The following is a 12,155-nucleotide window of genomic DNA, read 5'->3' as shown; positions in this document are numbered from 1 at the left end:
AACAACAAAATCCTTGTCTTAAATATTCAGTGCTCTCTGGCAGCAGAGAGGAAGAAAATAGGGACCTTGTCCAATGCTGAGCATCCCCACTGCTGGTGTCTGAGAGAGAGTAGTCACACCTTCTCAAAGTACCTCGAATGTCACTGGTCCCAGCTCTCCTCCTCCTCCTGTCACTTTTCTGTTCCTCATTTCTTTCCTTTTACAGACCAAGACAGAAGGAAGTACCCAAAAGCAATGCCCATAGTTTCATGTGACCAAAGCACCCCATTGAGAGATGAAGAAAGTAAAGGTCAAATGAAAGTGAAAGTGTTAGTCACTCAGTCAAGTCCAACTCTTTGAGACCCCACAGACTGTAGCCCACCAGGCTCCTCTGTCCATGGGATTCTCCAGGCAAGAGTACTGGAGTGGGTAATTATTCCCTTCTTCAGGGGATCTTCCTGACCCAGGGATCAAACCAAAGCAGTGGAGGTCAAATATTTGGTAACTGGCAAAGCTGGAATTTAAACCCAGGTCTATTTCCAAACCAAGATCTATTCTTGTAAAACACACTGCCTCAAGAGTCTGAGGAATTTTTATATTACCAAAAAAGTAGAATTTCTTGTGACTACTCAGTGCAAAAGCAGAGACATTGCTTTGCCAACAAAGCTCCGTCTAGTCAAGGCTATGGTTTTTCCAGTGGTCATGTATGGATGTGAGAGCTGGATTGTGAAGAAAGCTGAGCGCTGAAAAATTCATGCTTTTGAACTATGGTGTTGGAGAAGATTCTTGAGAGTCCCTTGGACTGCAAGGAGACCCAACCAGTCCATCCTAAAGGAAATCAGTCCTGGGTGTTCATTGGAAGGACTGATACTGAAGCTGAAGCTCCAATACTTTGGCCACCTCATGCGAAGAGTTGATTCATTGGAAAAGACCCTGATGCTGGGAGGGATTGGGGGCAGGAGGAGAAGGGAACGACAGAGGATGAGATAGCTGGATGGCATCACCAACTCGATGGGCATGAGTTTGAGTAAACTCTGGGAGTTGGTGATGGACAGGGAGGCCTGGCGTGCTGCAATTCATGGGTTAGCAAAGAGTCGGACACAACTGAGTGACTGAACTCAACTGGAGTGCAACTGAAGACTCCTTGCATTTGGGAAGAAGAACATAGGTTAGGGCAGCAGCTTTGAATGTAGACTTCCTGGATTTGAATGATGTGTCCCAGCTTACTAACAATGTGAGTTTCAGGCAAGTTCCTGACCTCCATTAGTGTCCGTTTGCTTTTGTTGTGGTGGTTTTCTCATGGATGATGGAAATTAGCAACAGTATCTCCCTCAGAGTTGTATAAGAGATTAAATAAAATAATCCATGTGTAGGACTTCGCTGTGGTGCAGTGGCTAGGAATCCACCTGCCAATGCAGGGAACACGGGTTCCACCCCTGGTCCGGGAAGATCCCACAAGCCACAGAGCAACTAACCTCATGTGCCATGATTACTGAGCCCCTGCTGAAGCCCATGTATGTGCCTGGAGCCTGTGCTGCAAAACAACAGAAGCCTCCACAGTGAGAAGCCCACGAAAGGCAACGGGAGAGTAGCCCCTGCTCGCTGCAGATAGAGAAAGCCCATGGAGAAAACAGTGAGGACCTCGCACAGCCAAAAGTAATAAATTAATTAATTTAAAAAATAATAATAATCCATGTCTATACTCACCATAGTTCTGGTGTATATATATATAGTAAATGTTGACTGCTGTTAGCATCACCATCATTTTCTTCATTTACGTAGTGAAAAGCCCTGAAAGGATCCTAGGAAACCAAGGCATGAATTCTGACTGTCCCTATTAGCTCCATAGCCTTAGATAAGTCTTTGAGCCTCAGTTTACTCATCAGCAAAATGGGAATTTAAAATCTCAGTCTTGCAGGATTTTGGTAAAAAAATCCAATGAGTTATGCATGTGAGGATAACTTTTGTAAACAGTTAGAGCCCTATAAAAATGCAAGGGTTGATGGTTTTATTAAAACATTATTATTCCTAGGTCACAAGGCCTCTCGATGCTTCGAGCCGGTTAACAGGTAATAAAGGAACTAATGCCACTGATTTGTTTCTCAGATAAATCACCTTAGAGATGAGATATATGCAACACCATGAAATCAAAAAGAAAAAATGCATTTCCTCAATTATCACTGTTATCCACTTAGTCCTGTTCCACTGTTCTCTACTTAAATTTGTAATTCTCTCATAATTTTATCTTACCAGGGAATTAGGAGATGTTGAAGTGACAGAGACGGGGTTTAGAACACCGAAAACAGCACTTTCTTCTTTGCCTTTCAAGTAAGGGAAAGAAAGAAATATCTCAAAGTAAAGAAAACATACTTTATGAAATATTCATTGAGCACTTCCAAGAAGGCTTCATGACTGTTAAAATACTGGGAAACTTTGCCAATGACCAGCTGTCCATTGCATGTGAATTTAAAAGTATATACATGATTAAGATACAGTTTTGTTTAAGCTAAAGAAGCATCATGGGATGCATAATTGTTTTGTGAGTAGGATTAGTAAAGAGTCAGGGCCTTTAGGTGTATGTCTATTTTAAAAAGAAATTTTCTGATTGCAGATAACTTCTCAATTTGATTTACTGTCGAACGATAGTGATGGGGTTGATAAGTGAGCATTCATCGGTAATTCATCTTGTGCTGGTAGAAATTTACAGCAAAGCAGTGCTTTCCCAACAGTGACAAGCCCTATTAATCTTCTTCAGACACATTTCAATAGGTGTTCCCATCTGTGGCCAACATCTAAACACTCTGGTATCACTGGCGACTTGAAGACACCTTCATTTCAAGTCACACTAGTGAAAATGTGATACTAGATTGTACTCTATTTTTTAACCTAATTCTCTCTCTTCATTCAATTAGCCTTTCTTGCCTGGATTTTCTGCTCATGTGTAACATCATTTCCCAGGGAGAGCACTCAAAGATTTGGCTTCTTAGAGATGCACAATCTCAAGGTTAACAACCAACAACTTTTTTACGAATTAAAATTGCATATAGATTCCAGTTCTGACAGTCACTGGCCTCTGATGGCGTATGTCCTTAGAAAGGACATATGTCCTGCTCAAATACAGCCACCAGTGCCTTGAGAGGCCGGAGGAAAACAGCAAGGCTGGAAAAGCCACTGTGTTCATATTCGGAATTCAAGGCAGTCTCCTGAACTGTGATGCTTAATTTCAGCGCAGCGGAATGCTGGGAAAAGGAGATGTTATTATGAAAACGGAACAAAAAATGAAAAAGAGGCCCAGCGTTTGAAATAGCCACATGTACTCAACACAGTCAAGCTATAGGATCAAACCCCTCTACTGTTCCTTTGCATCTGCGGGAGGACCTCCGTTAGGAAAGAAATACAATAATCACTTTAGGGGTAGATTATTTTACTTAAATTGCCTCTATCTACAAGCAAAATGCTCTCTTTAGCTGCAAGGTTAGTCTAGGTGAAAAATGTGGAGGGAGTGTTTGATTTTGGATTGCACCTAAGTGCTTTTTTTGTGCCGTTTCATCCTTATAATGGGTTTGGTCTTACAAGGAAGGTGCATTTGAACAGCATTTTTCTTGTGCACTTTAGAAATCAATCAAAAGAGAAAACTGGCTGACATTCTTAGTTTGGAAGGGTTAGATCTACCTGCATATTTAATGGATTTTTTTAAATTTATTGAGCCTTTTTGTTTGCATATGATCTGAAATGTATATGTGTTACTTTGTGTGTGTGTGTGTATAGGTAGCTACATATATATATGTATGTGTACATATATTCACATGTAATAGTCATTCTCAAAAAGATCTCCTTCCCTCACACAAATTATTTTTCACAATGATCATTTGAGTTGTTATAGATCTCAAAAATCTTATTGTAGGCGGCAAGTTTAAATGTGCCATATTAATAACTTGTTATCCAAGACAAATTAAGTCTTTATGTGTCAAAAGCACTCAGCACTGGATTATCTACAAGTATTTATTGAATAAATGTTGAGTCCAATTTCATTTTAAAGTGACTGACTCTGTGTTTCAGCCTCTTAGACAAAGATAAAAACACTTAGACCTATAACTGTGTTGCAACATTACACCTAACTTGTCTATTTCTATTATTGTCTCCTAACTTAGAATATGGAAAGAAGGCTTTTTTTTTTTTTTTTTTTTTTTTTTTTGGTGGTGGTGGTTCTGAAGAGCAAAGGGAGAGATAGAAAAACGGCTGGCATTCAGCCTAAAGAGAAATCATTGAAACAAATTAATCCTATGCCGTTTAAATTGACATGGTAATCCATCATCAGAGAAGGCAAACTCTGAAAGCAATCTAGAATCTACCCTGCTCTTTCACTGGCCCTGGAGGCACAAGACAGATAGTAAAGGAAGGGGGATGGGGGGGGGGGGCGGAATCATAAAAGTTAGGAATGCCTTAGAAAATAATAAAGTTGGTTATATCAACTCTCACAGTCCTGCCTCTGAAAACCTTCTTTGGAAAGGAGAGGTTAACTTTCAACAGTTGCTTTCCAAACTTTCCCTCTAAGTGGTAGGTCATCTGCAGTGAGCTCAGAGAATCTGCCTCCTTTTTGAGGCTGCCAGGCTCCTGGCTGGAGTGTGACCACTGCCTGGCGAGTTTAAAAGTAGACCAGCCAGGAGCTCGGGCAGGACCCCAGTTAGCGCAGAAACTTTCCCTAAAGTGGTAAGGGGCTTCTTATGTGGGGGTTAGGATTGCGGTTTGTTTTGGCTTTTGTTGGTGCTTTGGTTTTTTGGTGGAAAAGAATGAGAGGGAATCTTTTCTTTTTTCCCTATAATTAACTTGCTTTGCACCTGATGAGAAAGCATGTTATTGTAATTTTTTAAAGTAAAACTTTCATAACATCCCTAAAAACGAAGACAAGCCTCATGCCCTGTCAATTACCTGTGTGTGTGTGTGTGTGTTTTTACTTTGGAGGCTTATTTTTCAAATCTTCCTTCAGTTCAAAAAGCCTGTGATACGTTGTTAAAACTTGATATAGTGTTAAAAGTTGCTCAGACTTCAAAAATTATATATAAAACTGAAGTATCCCATCTTGGGAGATAGTTAAGACGAAAAAAGTCTTATAAAGACCTCCATTGTAAAAACAATGATTCTATATTTCCAACACACTGAATCCTAAGATTTATTTTTTTTTCCTCTTTAACTTGTGTATATAATGATTTTGTTGTTGTTGTTGGATTTGGGGCAGAGAAGTGCAGAGACTCAAGTCCTCATTATTGTCTGGACATACAAATTTGAACACAGAACTGAATATTATTTTCCAATTTAATAATGTATGGAGCTATAAAGACAACTTGAAAATATTTTAATCTCAAAATCTGCTAACAACAGACAGTGTGTGAAGACAAGAGCCCAGATACCTTAGTGCCAAAGGCAAAAAGGCAGAAGGACACGAATATAAACCATACCCAACAGCTGCCCTATTTAAATTTATCTAGGATAGACTTTCCTCCAGTTTATGAAGAAAACTTTACATGTTCCTGAAACTTCAGAATAAACATCACACCTTTTCTCTATAATTAGAATTTTATTCACTGTTTTTCAAGAGGATGGATAATTCTTGCATATGGACTAATGCTTTTTTAAAGTATTTAAGCATAAAAGACAAATTAGAGGCATTTCCCAGATAAACAAGAAGAGAAATAAAGGCTCTTATATAAAATATTCATCCACAGCCATGCCAGTTGTAATTTTAAAAGTTGGTAGGAAAGAATAAGTTTAGGTGTTTAGAACCTGGGAAATTTATACAGTAGCTCTTTAATAACTGAATATTCAATTACACTTTCTGAGAAAGATCTGATGCCTTTAAATTTGTTTTCAATGTAAAAACAATGTAGAATTCATCACAATAAATGATTAATTTTAAAATCACATGATTTTAAAAGGTATTAATCAAAATCATATGGAAAAAGTCAATGAGTAAATAAGCATAATTCTTGGAGACTATAAAGAAAAATATTAAGATTTTTTAAACCTCACTTAAATTTCACTTCTTTCTATTTGGATGGCAATATGACAACAAAATATATTAAAAGTAAAAATTTCCACCATAACTTTTGGAGTCAATAAATCTATTATTAACATGCATTCTGCAGAGAAATAGGAGTGCCTAAATTTTTAGCTTCTCCCTGACCTGTGATGTAATGTAGTCCTGTCAAGAAATACCCAATGTGACATTTTTCACTGAAGTCAATATTCTCTTCCTTTTACATTTTCACTTTTGCTTTAAACTATTTTAAGTGATATCATCTCAGTCAATTTGCCTCAGTCAAGCACATTGTAATCCCTTTGATAAGGTTGACTAATTTATTATAAATTGTAATAGATAGGAAAGGCACCTTTCTCTATTCTGTATTCAAAATAAAAACGATCAGTGTAAATTTTATTTAATCACACCTTGTAAAACCTCAAGCAATACTTCCTACCATCAAAAAAATAAAACTGAATATCATGTTAAACAGCCTCCTCTTAATTTTGCACAGTAGTCCTTTATTCTTAATACATACCTTTACCATTTCAAGAAACCATCCTTTTAAGAGAAGTACAGTTGATAATTAACTAATTAATTATGTTTTCTAAATTCATACATTATGCTTTTCTATTATGGCAGTATATCTTTGTCCATTTACTTACTTTTCTGATTATATGCTTTGTACTAAAACTGGGGTTTTTCAACCTTCTAAAAGCCAAGAGAATGGAAATTAGCCCTTATATTATTTTCTCCTTCTGAAATTCAACTTGAGTTTGTGGCTAAAGGAAATTAAACAAGATAAATCCCCTCTGTTGTTTTATTTTGTATTTTCTCTAAGTACATTGATGCAGCTAATTAACAATATTAATTTATCTGGATATTTGCCTTACTAACACCTTCACATTTAAATGACTGGCACTTGATACCATTTGATTAATGCCTTTTTTGACATACCAAAAATGAACTGTCATTTTAAAGAATTCATTACCAGTCTCTTAAGAGAAAAAAAAAAAAATACAGAATCAGACAATCTTTTTTCACTCTGTCCACTTCTAAATAAGAACTGATGTCCGCATGGCTTTAGATGTCTTTAAAACTTTTTCAACAGGAGTTGCCTTGTAAAATAATATTAAAAGCATATACAGACTACATCAGACTTGGTTAAATGGGCAACAAATCCCTTATGCTATCATCTCTAGCTAGAGCCTATTCTCTTTTAATTCTTCAATTCACTGAAAAGTAAAATAAACAGTAGGGTATTGTTGAATTTTTAAATAAATATATTAGACAAAAGATGCTCATCTTTTGTTTAAATGCCCTGCCAAAGCTACCAAACTGAAAACTGACATTTTTACTTTGAAGTATCTTTCTATGATTCTGCAAGGCACAATAGCTTCACCAATACTAAGTTGCTTCAGCTTGTATTTCAACAATAGTGATTCCAAGGAACTCATTCAAAACTCTTTTTTGTACTGTTTTCCCCCAGAACCCCAGCATATACACATGAGTGACAGCCTCTATCTAGTCCTTGAGTATATAAACCTTTAATCCATCATGGAACTTCTACCACCCTAAGAATATATACACACCCATGTGCATATACCTTCATGCACATAACTATTATATAACTACTCATTAAAAGGCCACCAGGTATGAAAACTGCAGAATGTATTTTCCAAATCTCATCTGGATTTTATGGCTATAATTTGACTACTGACAAGATTCTAAATTAGCTTTTACTTAAAGAAGGTAAAATATGTATTAAGATTTGGGGGGGTGCTTAACCCCTCCCCAAATAATTAATTGCTGCTCACATGTTAGAATGATTTTTAAAGTGAACTGGGTGGTCAGTTAAATAGAAGAAAATATTTCACGACATTGCGTTTTCTTATTCCCCAAAGTCCATCTCGGTGGAGTGAGGTACCTTGATGGATGAGACTGTTGTCTGTCTCAGTGGAAACCCGCTTTGGTAGGAAGGGTGGGGGTGGGGGAGGACCAGTGAGAGCTTTAAAAATCCTTGCAGCTAGAGTGAATTTACCTTTCTGTCCTTCCTCCCTCCCTCCCTTCTTCCCTGTTTCCTTCCTTCCACCCTTCCTTCCTCCTTGCTACAGCCCCTTTGGTATATTAGTGTAGTTAACCTTCGCTCTGGCCGAGACCAAGAAGGGTTAATAGAGACCCGGCTCCTGACAGCCTGCAGGTCAGCGATGCTCTCGAGCTTCCATCGCAGGAATTAAAGGATTACCGAGGAAGGAATTCGAGGCACCAATCGCTTCACACCTGAACACATCACTCCAATCCACTGGGATTCATATAAAAAAAAAAAAACTCCCTTCTGAAAAACGGTTAATTGGATCTGCAGTTATATTTCCTGTTGCACCGAGGAGCCAAGTAGGGCAGCCTGAACTGAATTCCTCAAGCTGCCAAGGAAGTCGAGCAAATTTGGGGAGAAGAAAAGTAAATAAATAAATAAGCCAGCAAGCTATCAGCATCTTCAGGAAGAGCAGATTGTTAGGGAAAGGTTAAGAGCGAGAAAGGGACGAAGAAACGAAAGAGATTCTTCCCTTTCTCGCCTTCTGTCTCCCCCCTTTCCCCCCGAAATTTGTGCCTTCTTGATTATTTGCAGCTGTTTGGAACCTCAAGTTTTGTCCACAGGAGAGAGCGATGCCTCTTCCGCTTCCAGAAGTGAAAAGCCCTTTTTTTTTTTTTTAAACTCCAGGACTTTACTGCTTTGAGTTTGGGGAGAAGATTTTCCTCTTCTTCCCAGCAAACTTCCCCCCTAACTTCAGCGAGTCCCGCAAGCCTTTGCGCCCTCGCACTTCAGGCCCCTGCATCTCGCCTTGGGGCCACAGACCCATTTCCCTCGCTGGACCGTCGCTTGGGACCCCCGCCCCCCCAAAGCTGCTTTCCCAGCCCTGGAGAGGACGGATACCTCCTTAGGGCGTCGCTGGTGTGTGCCACCCCGCCTCTGCCTGTCTGCTCGCCCTCAGACGTCCCCCCACCTGCCCAGGAGCCCCGAACCCCGAATCCACTCGCCCTACAGTCCGCAGCGGGTCCCGCCACCCGGCGGCTGCCCTTGACCATGGGTGGGTGGGAAGGAGACGCAGCCCGCGGGGCTGGGCCGCTGCGTCCTCTCCGGGAACACTAAGGGAGACGGGGGCGGGGGGGAGGTCCAGAAATTCACCCAGGGGAAAGCTCGGGGATGCTACGTGGAGCGGCAAGGGGAAACGCAACCCGTTTGGGCCACACGGTTCCTCCAGGAGGCTGCCTGGAGCGCTCGAGCTGTGGCCAACCTGCCAGCATCCCGGCGCCGGGCCTGCGATCCCCTTCCGCGGCCACCTGACCGCCGGCCCGCGCGACGTGCAGCCCGAGAGCCCAAGCCCTCGGCCCCGCGGCGGCCGGCTCTGCGCTCACCCCGCGCCGGCCCAGCCAAGCCGGGCCGCGCGGACGCCGGGCCGCGGGCTGCGCCCTCGCGTCTCCCGTCGAGGACGGAGGGACGCAGGCCTGCGCCCGCGAGCTCCCCAGCGGGGCTCGGGCCGCCCCCCTCGAGGCTTGCTCCCCACCTCTCAGGCTCGCCAAATCCCTGAAAGCCCCGGCCCCCTCGGTCACCCCGGGGGCTTCTAATCACTCCGTATCGATTTCCCTAACTCTTTTCATCCCGTTGAAGACACATCTTAAAACACTCCAGCCCGGAGTGTGCTCTGGGCTTTATCCACACTAATAAAATGATTTACCCTTCTCTCTGAGCTCTCCTCACAGAGGAAAATCGTTGGAGCCCCGGCTATTTGTGTGTGATCAGTAAATATTTAGTGCGGTGACATCCTCAGCTCGGCTTCGGATCGATCCGGGGCCCACCGGGAGGTGCGCACGGGCCGGGCGGGGCCGCGCCGAGCGGGCTCCTCCCGCCCTCGCCGCCGGCCGCTGATTTACGGCCTCAGCAACCAGCAAAGGGGAGGGGGGTGGGGGCGAAAGCGCGCCGGGAAAATTGGCTTTTCAACCTTTTTACTTTTGACATTCAGCCGCCTCCCCAGGCTCTAATTCTCGCCCTACTTCCCCCTCCCCACCCAGACCCAGGGCGCCCCGTGCGCCCCGCGCGCCCTTCCCGCGCCCCAGGAACCACCTATCGCAGCCCTGCGCCGCGACGCGGGGAAGCGCAGGCCGCGGCCCGGGAGGTCGTCCTCTGGGCGCGCTGCACTTTGTCCGCCCACACCTCCGAGGGCGGAGGGGGTGTGGGGAGGCCCGTGGAGGCTGCGGGACCCGGCCCGCGAGCTACTGTCCTGGCGCCCTCGTCTCCGACCCCCGGTCTTTCCCCCACTTCTGCGACTGGCCCTCGACGCCCCTTGGGCCGCTGGCGTCGGGCGGTAACTTCACTTTGCTCGCCGAGAAACTCCCGTTTCCTCACAAGCAGAGAAAGCCCGTGGCTTGGACAAGTTGGAAGGGGGCTTCCTACCCTCATCCCGGCTGCCAGAAGGCTGCGGCCGCGGCTCTGTCCGCGCCCCCCAGGTCCCGCAGGCCTCCCCGGGGTGCACACGCCTTCCTTATTTCAGGGCCGCGCCCACGATCTAGACACCAGCCCTGGGCCCGACCTGGACTCACAGCACCACCCTTGCCCGCTCCTGCGGGACCGCCACCTCGGGCCGAGGGTGAGAGATGTCAAGCCCCTGGGCTCCTCCGCTCTCCGGTCGGGGGCGCGGGCCTGCAAAGCTCCAACACGGCCCACCTGTGATCGGCCCTGGCCCCCTCTCACCTGAGGCCCGGGTTCCTCAAATCCCCCGGAGCCCAGGGAGAGAGGTGGGCGACCTTGCTGGCCCAGGCACCCCCTCCCCAGTGTTAGCCCTCTCTCCTTTGTCCCACACGTGATTTTCTAAACCGCCTTATCTGCAGACTATATCTTTATACTAATGCATACTTAATTGGTCCGTCTTGACTGTCCATATAAAACAATTTAATTAGGGTGCTTTCTGGCTTTGGAGAGCAAAGAAAAAAAAATCTGCCCAGTGCTTATTGTATTTAGCACCAATACAGGCAGAAAATGTAGCACAAGTTTTTGGTTGAAAGAGCACCTCTGTGCCCATTGAAGGGCGTTGATCCGAAAAGACAGAAAGGACAAGTAAAATCGATTTGAAGCGACCCTCTCTGTCGCTTTCACACCATTCAGAAACTCCATTCCTTCCAAGACAAAGACCAGCGCCTTGGGAATTCTCAGGGGAAAAGAGGACTCCAGTCCCACGAGCCTAGGGCACTTTTGAGAAATCTTCAATATTGCACTGAAAACCCGCTCTCAGCTCTGTGTCCCCCGCGTGCGGGTTTCACGGGCATCCCCTCGGAAGCGGCAGGCGGCCCACTCCTCCGCCGGCTCGGCCTTCTGGCCAGGCCAGACCAGCCTTTTAGGGTTACTGCAGACCTCACCTTTGACCCCTGCTACACTGCGGAGTGCAGCTACATCTCAGGCCGGAGTTCAAGGAGCAAAATATGTCTCTACTCCCAAACCCAGAGAAACCAGTTCCGGTTCGGTTGCCTGAACCATCTTACCCAATAAACACCTCCACCCTCAACTTTTTTTTTTTTTCCCCCTCCCTTCTTCTTTCTTCTTTTGCAATGAACTGCCCTAGCCACCTCTAAAGGAGGGAACTTGGGTTGTCAGGGGTGCTTCGCTGGGTTGCGATGTGTTGTTCTCCATTAGGAGCTCAACGCCTGGTTACCCGACTGGCGCCCTGGCTGGGGAAGGCGGTCACCGGTCAGACCTGGCTGGAAAGGGAGGAGGGGAGGGGAGGCGAGGGGAGGTGAGGGCGAGGAGAGGGGAGGGGAGGAAGAGGCTGGGCTGTGATCACCTTCACCTGCCCTGAGCCCGGCCCCCCTGTTCAGCTATCCCTCGACCTTCTGCTGGGGTTAAAGGGGGCGGGGGCGAAAGGGAGGGGGGCACCCCCAGTTACACAAGTGGCCTCCTTCTCGAAGAGAATGAGTTCACCACCTCCCCAGAGGAGCCTCACCATCCATCCCCTCGGTGTAACTGATGAGACAAACCGCAAGGAAAAACTTCTGTAGCCCATATTTATGGTATTAATGAATAGTTAAAAAAAGATTTACACTTCTTATGATCAATATTCTGAGTTATTTCCCTCAAAGTATATAATTACAGTGTCTTCAGAGTTTTCATCAT

General features: G+C 44.6%; 2 long non-coding RNA genes across 3 annotated transcripts in view; both read right to left on the bottom strand.

The window, feature by feature from the left end:
• The window catches only part of LOC133067745 (uncharacterized), a 40,385-nt gene that overhangs the window by 25,868 nt on the left and 2,362 nt on the right, over positions 1-12,155 (bottom strand). The window lies entirely within an intron of this gene.
• LOC133067746 (uncharacterized) lies at positions 1,770-9,775 on the bottom strand. Its single transcript, XR_009695390.1, has 3 exons — positions 9,730-9,775; positions 2,230-2,300; positions 1,770-1,781 (listed from the first exon to the last, which is right to left on the bottom strand). It is a non-coding gene; the product is annotated as an uncharacterized LOC133067746 (long non-coding RNA).

The sequence above is a fragment of the Dama dama genome, chromosome 13 (assembly GCF_033118175.1).
Source record: "Dama dama isolate Ldn47 chromosome 13, ASM3311817v1, whole genome shotgun sequence".
Taxonomy (NCBI): Eukaryota; Metazoa; Chordata; class Mammalia; order Artiodactyla; family Cervidae; genus Dama; species Dama dama.
This window is presented reverse-complemented; position numbering and strand designations above follow the sequence as displayed.